This window comes from Rattus norvegicus, chromosome X (genome assembly GCF_036323735.1).
Source record: "Rattus norvegicus strain BN/NHsdMcwi chromosome X, GRCr8, whole genome shotgun sequence".
In the NCBI taxonomy this organism is placed as follows: domain Eukaryota; kingdom Metazoa; phylum Chordata; class Mammalia; order Rodentia; family Muridae; genus Rattus; species Rattus norvegicus.
The window spans coordinates 25,625,810-25,636,189 of record NC_086039.1 but is presented as its reverse complement, the minus strand read 5'-3'; the positions used below and the strand labels follow the sequence as shown (position 1 = coordinate 25,636,189).

Below are 10,380 nucleotides of genomic sequence, written 5' to 3'. Positions count from 1 at the left end.
CTGTTGCTTGGGTTCCTGCGCTTGCCTCTCGCCATCAGATTATCTCTAGTGTTACTTTGTTCTGCTATTTCTGACAGTGGCTAGACTGTCCTATAACCTGTGTGTCAGGAGTGCTGTAGACCTGTTTTCCTGTTTTCTTTCAGCCAGTTATGGGGACAGAGTGTTCTGCTTTCGGGCGTGTAGTTTTTCCTCTCTACAGGTCTTCAGCTGTTCCTGTGGCCCTGTGTCTTGAGTTCACCAGGCAGGTTTCTTGCAGGGGAAAAGTTGGTCCTACCTGTGGTTCCAAGGCTCAAGTTTGCTCGTGGGGTACTGCCTAAGTCCTCTCCGCTGTGGCAGCAACCGGGAAAATCTGTGCCGCTCCTTCCGGGAGCCTCCGTGCACCAGGGTTTCAGATGACGTTTGGTGTTTTCCTCTGGCGCCTGGATGTGCACAGAGTACAGTCTCTTCTGGTTTCCCAGGCGTGTCCGCCTGTCTGAAGGTTCAGCTCTCCCTCCCACGGGATTTGGGTGCAGAGAACTGTTTATCCGGTCTGTTTCCTTCAGGTTCCGGCAGTGTCTCAGACGCAGGGGTCCTGCCGCTCCCGGGCCCTCCCCTATGGGAACCCAGAGGCCTTATACAGTTGCCTCTTGGGCCAGGGATGTGGGCAGGGGTGGGCAGTGTTGGTGGTCTCCTCCGCTCTGCAGCCTCAGGAGTGCCCACTTGATCAGGCGGTGAGGTCTCTCTCCCACGGGGTTTGGGAGCAGAGAGCTGCTGCGGTCCGGGATCCGCCGGTGTGGGACTTCCGGTAAACACAGGAAGTGCCCGGCCTTAGAGGAATTTTGCCTCTGTGTGTCCTGAGTTCACCAGGCAGGTTTCTTGCAGGGGAAAAGTTGGTCCTACCTGCAGTTCCAAGGCTCAAGTTTGCTCGTGGGGTACTGCCTAAGTCCTCTCCGCTGTGGCAGCAACCGGGAAGATCTGCGCCGCTCTTTCCAGGAGCCTCCGTGCACCAGGGTTCCAGATGGCGTTTGGTGTTTTCCTCTGGCGCCTGGATGTGCACAGAGTGCAGTCTCTTCTGGTTTCCCAGGCGTGTCCGCCTGTCTGAAGGTTCAGCTCTCCCTCCCACGGGATTTGGGTGCAGAGAACTGTTTATCCGGTCTGTTTCCTTCAGGTTCCGGCAGTGTCTCAGGCGCAGGGGTCCTGCCGCTCCCGGGCCCTCCCCTATGGGAACCCAGAGGCCTTATACAGTTGCCTCTTGGGCCAGGGATGTGGGCAGGGGTGGGCAGTGTTGGTGGTCTCCTCCGCTCTTCAGCCTCAGGAGTGCCCACTTGATCAGGCGGTGAGGTCTCTCTCCTCATTTTATTTTTTTTTATTAACTTGAGTATTTCTTATATACATTTCAAGTGTTATTCGGGAAAGGGAATAACACTCGAAATGTATATAAGAAATACTCAAGTTAATAAAAAAAAAAAGAATTTTCTGGGAAAAACAAATGCTCTGAGTCAGGTCTAGATCCCGCCTCCGAGGCCAAATTAGAGGAGGAAGCTGCCAGGTATGAGAAAGAGAGATATTTTCCCGAGCCACAGGAGACTCAGATCTTCTTCACTCGGAGGTCTGGGCCTGTCTGCCTCCCACCTTATCTACTCCCTATATCCTCAGCCCCACCTGCACCTCTACCGGTTGCAGTAGTGGAGGAACTGACTCAGACTAAGACTGCACTTCAAGCGCAAATTACTGGGCTTAAACAGATCTTACACCTACAGCAGGAATTGGGGGATCTTACACTAGAAATCCAGGATTTACAAGAGACCATGACTAAGGGACAGTATGCCCAAAAAGGGCCAGCTAAGGCCAGTAGAAAACCCCAACCAAAACTAACTTTCCCAGTCATGACTAGGGCACGCGCCAGACAGGCCAGGGATGAGTCTGAGTTAAACAGTACTAGAACACTAAATAGGTCGGCCAGAGACGAGCGCGAGCCAGACAGTACTAATCATAACCGTAATGAGGAACAAGAAAGTGAAGAAGAAAATAACTATGAGGAGGGACCCTCAGATTCGGAAGAGGAAAGCCCTGATCAGGATGAGGGTGGGACCTCGTGTCCCGTATACAAGAAACTTAAACTCAAACACATAAAGGAATTACATTCAGCTGTTAAAAATTATGGTATGAATGCCCCCTTTACCTTGGCTATCCTAGAAGGACTTTCGGGGTCTGGGTATTTGACCCCTAGTGAATGGACCAAGGTAGTACAATCTGTCCTCACTAGAGGACAATATTTGACTTGGAAATCTGAATTTATTGATAAAGCGGAGAGCATTGCTGCTAGAAACAGAAACAATCCCTTAAGTAAATCTGCTTCCTGGACGGCAGATAAGCTATGTGGGAGGGGCTCATTTGCCTCTGAGGAAAAACAGCTGGGGCTGTCTCCCGGTGTACTAGCACAAACGGCACAGGCGGCTTTGTCTGCTTGGAGAGCAGTCCCCGCTACAGGGGCGCTCACCACCCCCTTAACTAAAATAATCCAGGGGGCACAAGAGCCCTATGCTCAATTTGTAGGGAGACTACAAGAAGCAGCTGAAAGAATCCTAGGTCAAAATGAAAGTGAAGGGCTTCTCGTTAGACAGCTTGCTCTCGAAAATGCTAACTCGGTGTGTAGAGCCGCACTTCGAGGCAAGACCAAAGACCTTGATATCCCAGGCATGATTAAACTTTGCAAGGATGTCGACTCTTTTTCTCACCAAGTATCTAAATCTATCAGCCTGGCAATTGGGGCTGTGTTCCAAAGAGCTGGAGATTCTGGTCACCCTAGAGGCAGAACATGTTTCAAATGTGGACAACCCAGTCATTTTGCTAGAGAATGCAACATCCCAAAACCTAGCCAGTCCCCCAGCCCTGCTGGATGGCCCACTGCCCCGAGGGTTTGTCCCCGCTGCAGGAAAGGCCGTCACTGGGCCAGGGAATGTCAGTCTAAGACTGACGTTAGTGGACAAACCCTCCCTGCGGTCCAGGGAAAGGAGCGGGGGGCCCCACAATGGGGCCCCTATCCACGGGTGACCACCCGCCCCCAAGTGCAGCATCAAGCTCCTGCAACGCCAACTTATCCCGGGCAACAGCAGGAAGTGCAGGAGTGGACCTGTGTTCCTCCACCACCAGGATTATAACCCCTGAGGAAGGGACTGTTATCATAGAATCTGGAAAGTTTGGGCCCCCGCCGCCTGGCATGTTTTTCTTAATAATTGGGCAAGCCTCGAGTGCTCTTCAAGGACTTGTCATCCTTCCCTCTGTAATAGATGCTGATTATTCTGGAGAAATAAAATTTCTAGCCACTGCCACGCAGGGCCCCTTAACGCTTAGAGCCGGACAACGCATTGCACAGGCCTTACCGCTTCCCTTCATGGGGCAGTTCCCTCATAAAGTAAAGGGGCGTGGTTCTTCCTCCCCTGGCTCTTCAGATGTCTATTGGGTGCAAAAATTAACTGATGAAAGACCCATGATGTCTCTTTGGCTTGATGGCAAACAATTTCAGGGCCTTTTAGATACAGGGGCGGATACAACAGTGCTCTCCTCTAGACACTGGCCCTCAACCTGGCCCCTTAAGGCTACTGCCACACATTTAAAAGGATAGATCAAACACAGGATACACTCCAAAGTTCAAAGCTCCTGACCTGGAAAGATAAAGAGAATAATACAGGCACAGTTAGGCCATTTGTAGTTTCTGGACTCCCTGTTAACCTCTGGGGAAGGGATATTCTTTCCCAGATGGGGGTGATGATGTGTAGTCCCAATGAGGTCATTACTAACCAAATGTTAAGGACAGGATTCCTCCCTGGAAAAGGATTAGGTAGAAATGAACAGGGAATCACAGAACCCTTAACTCCCACGCCCAAAACAGATAGAGGAGGTTTAGGAGCAGACCTTTTTTCATAGAGACCGCTGTTCCTCCTGCACTCCAGGCTGATAAAATATCTTGGAAGTCAAATGATCCAGTCTGGATCGATCAGTGGTCCATGCCTCAAGAAAAGGTTCAAGCGGCCCTACAGTTGGTGCAGGAACAATTATTACAAGGGCACCTTGAACAGTCCACTTCGCCTTGGAACACCCCTATTTTTGTCATAAAAAAGAAAAATGGTTCTTGGAGATTGTTACAAGACCTTAGAGCGGTTAATAAAACTATGGTCCCTATGGGGGCCCTACAACCTGGCTTGCCTTCTCCAATAGCTATTCCTAGAGACTTTTATAAAATAGTCATTGATATAAAAGATTGTTTCTTTTCTATTCCCCTTCATCCGGAGGATTGTGCCCGCTTTGCCTTTTCTATCCCTGTTATTAACCATGTGGGCCCTAATCCCCGCTTTCAGTGGCGAGTGTTACCACAGGGGATGGCTAATAGCCCCACCCTATGTCAAAGGTATGTGGCCCAAACTATAGATCCAATAAGGCTGTGTTTCCCCTCTTCTTACATCATTCATTACATAGATGATATCTTGGTTTCCTCTGCTTGCTTACAGGAAACTCAAAAACTAGCCCAAATTATTGTTCTGGCCTTACAAAAAAGGGGTTTCACCATTGCCCTTGAAAAAATTCAGACGCAATATCCCTTTTTGTTTCTTGGATTCCAATTAGAACCTACATCCATTTATTCTCAAAAGCTAACAATTAGAAGATCGCAGCTACATACCTTAAATGATTTTCAAAAACTTTTGGGTGATATTAATTGGCTTAGACCTTACCTTAAGCTAACCACTGGTGATTTAAAACCTCTATTTGCAATTCTGAAGGGTAGCCCTGATCCTAATTCCATTAGGGTTCTGACTCCCGAGGCTGAAAAGTCCCTACTAAAGGTTGAACAGGCTATCAGCCAACAATTCATAGGTTATTTCAGCCCCTCCAAGACACTGTATCTGATCCTTTTCGCTACAAGGTTTACACCCACAGGCCTCCTATGGCAAGATAATCATCCACTAATGTGGATCCACCTGCCCGCAACCCCCCCTAAAATACTTCCTACTTATCCCTCCTTAATTTGCCAGACCATTTTCTTGGGGCTTAAGCTGGCTACTCACCATTTTGGCCGCGATCCCGATATTATTTCTCCATATTCACAGGAGCAGCTTGCTTGGCTGCAGCACAGACATGATGACTGGACAGTCCTGCTGTCTATTTATCAGGGAACATTTGATACTCATTTACCAGGAGATAAATTATTACAGTTCCTCCATGTTACCCCCTTTGTCTTCCCAAAGGTTACACAGCTGAAACCTATACCAAATGCCTTAACTGTCTTCATAGATGGATCTAAGAATGGAAAGGCCTCCTTTGTTGTTAAAGATCAAGTTTTTTTTTTGTCCATACCCCATACGCTTCTGCCCAATTAGTAGAACTTTATAGTGCTTTAGAAATATTTAAATTAATAAATCAATCATTTAACCTTTTTTCTGGTAGCCATTATGTAGTCAGAGCTCTCCGAGTCTTGGAGACTGTCTCTACTATACAACCCTCAACACCTACCTTTAAACTATTTTCAGAAATACAAAAACACATAAGGGCCCGGCCAAACCCATTCTTTGTGGGCCATATCAGAGCCCACTCGAATCTGCCCGATCCTTTAACCAAAGGTAATGATTTAGCTGACAGGGCCACTAGACTGACAATGATTGCTTCTCTTAGTGATTCCTTACAAGAAGCACAGATGGCACATTCACTCCATCACCTTAATGCTCAAACATTGCGGCTTAAGTACAAAATTACTAGAGAACAAGCCAGACAAATTGTCAAAAATTGTAAAAACTGCCTGACCCTACTTCCTGAGCCACACATTGGGGTTAATCCCAGGGGCCTTATCCCGGGAGAAATATGGCAAATGGATGTCACCCATGTCCCATCTTTTGGAAAACTAAAATTTGTACATGTTACCATTGATACCTTTAGTGGGTTCATATGTGCCTCTGCACACACAGGAGAGGCCACAAAAGATGTTATTGCTCATATGCTCTACACATTTTCTGTTATGGGACAACCCAAAATGCTAAAAACAGATAATGGGCCTGGCTATGTTAGTCATAAATTTAAACAATTTTGCTCCCAATTTCAAATAAAACATATTACAGGCATACCTTATAACCCTCAGGGACAAGGAATTGTGGAACGAGCACATCAAACCCTTAAGAATACACTGTTAAAGCTTACTGCCCAAGAAACTCTTTATTCTCTTAAAGGCAGCACAAAATTTTTATTATCCCATGCCCTTTTGTTTTGAATTTCTTAACTTTGGATAATCAAGGGCATTCAGCTGCCGATCGCTTATGGCACCCCTCAACCAAGATGGATCACGCTCACGTTCTTTGGAAGGACCCCCTAACTGGACAGTGGCAGGGTCCTGACCCTGTGATAGTCTGGGGAAAAGGGTCCGCCTGTATTTATAATTCTAAAGAGGGGGGGGCAGATGGCTCCCTGAAAGATTAATAAAGCTTTACAATAAATTTCAAACAAATTCCAAGATTGATAAAGCCTTATAACAAATTCCAGGGTGGCCGCCTGAGAAAAATGCATGTTTTCTTTTTCAGAGCAATGAAGTTCTACTGGATTCTACTGAAACTTCTCTTTCTAACTGTGCTGACATCCGGAACATCAAGCCCCTATCAGATTTGGAATTACACCTGGGTAATTATAAATGAGGCCAGAGATACCGCCTTTACCACCTCCCACACTGGCCCTAACCCCACCTGGCCACAATTAACTCCAGATTTTTGTAAACTAGCTGCAGGAGGAAATTCTTACTGGGGCCTCGCAGACAAATACTTACCCCTAATTGAAGCCCCTCATGGGTCTAGTTTTAATGAAAGATATGTCGGTTGTGACACTGTCCATCGACGCACCAACATTAGGGAAACTGACTTTTATGTCTGTCCCGGATCCCACAGAGATCGCTCCCTAAACTATAAGTGTGGATACAGGGATCAATTCTATTGTGCCTCCTGGGGGTGTGAAACCACAGGAGACGCATACTGGAAACCTACCTCCTCTTGGGATTATATCAGTAAAAAAGGGGTGGCACAATTCTAACAGAAACAGTACTCTAACCCAAGAATGCCGGAACACTGAGCCTTCCAAGGGCTGGTGCAACCCTCTTACAATAACTTTTATTGATGCTGGGAAAAAGATCACCCCAGAAAACTGGCATAGGGGGTTTGAGTGGGGTCTCCGGATGTATGTTGCCAATAGAGACCCCGGAGTAACCTTCAAAATTAGATTATTTAAAACCACCCCCAACTTACATAAGGCCTCCATTGGGCCTAACCCTCAATTGCATAGCCAGGGTTCCTTGCTGCCCAGGGTGGTGACTCAGCCCCCCTTTAACACCTCTAGTCCTCCAACTACCCTTTTTCAGCCCACCATACCTGTTGGGCCAATGTCCCCCACAAGCCTGATTTTATCTGTTCTTAACGCCTCAGCTCTTGCCTTGGTATATCATGAACAGGAAACAAATACCTCTATTTATGAGGAATGCTGGATGTGTTTTTCAGCTAACCCTCCTTTCTATGAGGGTATAGCCACTTTTGGCAACATCACATATACTAATAACACTGGTGGTCTCTTTTGGAACACCATAGAACTCACTATCACAGAAGTCTCAGGGATAGGAAGCTGCCTCCTCGGGAAGAACATGCTCCTCCCTAAACAATTATTAGAAATATGTAATCATACCATAATCATTGACAATCAAAATACATATTTACAAGCCCCCAAGTATACTTATCTAGCATGTTCCACTGGTCTAACCACATATGTTATAACATCTCAATTTTTAAAGACTAAAGATTACTGTGTGCTGGTTCAATTATTTCCCAGACTCAGCATACATGAGCCAGAGACTTTTCTTAAATCCTGGGAAAAGGGCTCGGATATGCCTCACAAGGTAAAAAGAGAACCAGTAACTGCCATCACTCTCGCCGTTCTCCTAGGTCTAGGGGCCGCGGGTGCAGGCACTGGCATCGCTTCCCTCGTTACTTCCCATCAATACTATAACCAGCTTAGTGAAGCCATAGATAAGGATATTGCTGAATTAAGAGATGGATTAGCTAACTTAAAAGACTCAGTTGCCTCGTTGTCTGAAGTAGTCTTACAAAATAGAAGAGGCCTAGACTTAATTTTCCTACAACAAGGAGGACTTTGTGCAGCCTTAAACGAGGAATGCTGTGTTTATGTAGATAAGACTGGACTTGTAGAAGACAGTCTAAAAAAGGTGAGAGATAGCCTAGAAAAACGAAGGAGAGAGAGAGAACAACAAGAGTCTTGGTACCAAAACTGGTTTTCTACATCCCCATGGCTCTCTACCTTGTTGCCCTCAATTTTGGGACCCCTTGTGGGCCTACTTTTGTTGATTTTCTTTGGTCCTTGGGCCTTCCAACGACTTATACGCTTTATTAAATCACAAATAGATTCTGCTTTGCTTAGAAATTCTGTTTCAGTACATTATCATCGCTTGGAGACCGGAACAGCTGAGGAGAACCAGAGAGACAATGAACAAGATGAGGTGCCTGCAACTTATCGGGAGAGGCTCAATTTCCACAATATCTGATATTAATGCTATCTGGCCCTTGCTCTTTCGCCCCTTGGCTCAAGTGAGAGGAATGAGAAGATGACCTGATGTAGCTATCCTCAGGGACGGGCAACTTCCTCTGACCCTTGACCAATCTAAGACAGGAACCTTGGGGGCGACAAGGTGATCCTATGACAGATAAGGCTGGGGTTTGAGAGGTCCATTCTAAGACAGAGGTGGCTACACCCCGTTTAAACGTGCGGGCCGGTCAAATGCTCCTCTGCCCAGTTTCTCCCCCAATAACACACACGTATAGCCCAGAACGCTGTGTTACAGCATAAGTTCATTCCTAGCCATTGGGGTGCAGTCCTAACTGCAAGAGTGGCTTGCCATGGCCGAGCTGGGCACTCTGTGAGGCATGTCTGATCTCTCTCAGACCACTACTTCCACCTAATGGTTTTTTTTTAAAGAAAAATGGGGGAGATGCACGGAGCCATATTGGATTTGGGCCTAGCCGCTTTTTGACTGCATGGTTCAAAGTGACTCTGGGCTGTTTGGCCACAGAGACTCACCCCGAAGATGACTGCCATAAATCTTAAGATTGTTGGATAAAGCCTCTCCCATGAATTTACGGCACAGGAGTATAACATTCAAGGGATGCCTCAGCTTGAGCAGATACCAATTATCTCCTCAGTCAACACCCAGTGTCTCCACCACCTGACCTCATCGCGTGACTTCTTTGCCTCCAGCTATCACTGCCTGTACCCTCATCTCCCCCTCCTTCATATTTCACAAAGGTCACTCCCCCTACCTAAAAGCCTTAAAAGCTGCAATGTTCATCCCAATAAACGAGACCTTGACGACAGAACTTTTGCTTGGTCTCCTTCTTCTCTTCACCCATTTTGGCCCACAGGTAGAAAGCCTCTTCGGGACCCTGAATAACTGGGTCCCCGCTGGCGGGGACAATATGTCAGCAGCTTGACAGCACACCTAAAAGCTCTAGAACAAAAAGAAGCAAATACACTCAGAAGGAGTAGAAGGCAGGAAATAATCAAACTCAGAGCTGAAATCAACCAAGTAGAAACAAAAAGGACCATAGAAAGAATCAACAGAACCAAAAGTTGGTTCTTTGAGAAAATCAACAAGATAGATAAACCCTTAGCCAGACTAACGAGAGGACACAGAGAGTGTGTCCAAATTAACAAAATCAGAAATGAAAAGGGAGACATAACTACAGATTCAGAGGAAATTCAAAAAATCATCAGATCTTACTATAAAAGCCTATATTCAACAAAACTTGAACATCTGCAGGAAATGGACAATTTCCTAGACAGATACCAGGTACCAAAGTTAAATCAGGAACAGATAAACCAGTTAAACAACCCCATAACTCCTAAGGAAATAGAAGCAGTCATTAAAGGTCTCCCAACCAAAAAGAGCCCAGGTCCAGACGGGTTTAGTGCAGAATTCTATCAGACCTTCATAGAAGACCTCATATCAATATTATCCAAACTATTCCACAAAATTGAAACAGATGGAGCACTACCGAATTCCTTCTATGAAGCCACAATTACTCTTATACCTAAACCACACTGAGACCCAACAAAGAAAGAGAACTTCAGACCAATTTCCCTTATGAATATCGATGCAAAAATACTCAATAAAATTCTGGCAAACCGAATCCAAGAGCACATCAAAACAATCATCCACCATGATCAAGTAGGCTTCATCCCAGGCATGCAGGGATGGTTTAATATATGGAAAACCATCAATGTGATCCATTATATAAACAAACTGAAAGAACAAAACCACATGATCATTTCATTAGATGCTGAGAAAGCATTTGACAAAATTCAACACCC

At 46.0% G+C, this 10,380-nt stretch overlaps 1 long non-coding RNA gene across 3 annotated transcripts; it reads right to left on the bottom strand.

The window, feature by feature from the left end:
• Positions 1-3,023: 3,023 nt before the first annotated feature.
• Positions 3,024-8,376, bottom strand: LOC134484074 (uncharacterized). Of its 3 annotated transcripts, none has more exons than XR_010061422.1 (4): positions 8,314-8,376; positions 6,782-6,914; positions 3,895-4,080; positions 3,024-3,644 (listed from the first exon to the last, which is right to left on the bottom strand). It is a non-coding gene; the product is annotated as an uncharacterized LOC134484074 (long non-coding RNA). The 3 variants fall into 3 exon arrangements; XR_010061423.1 differs by lacking the exon at positions 8,314-8,376 and adding an exon at positions 7,377-8,307; XR_010061421.1 differs by lacking the exon at positions 8,314-8,376 and having other exon boundaries at positions 6,782-7,004.
• Positions 8,377-10,380: the final 2,004 nt, after the last annotated feature.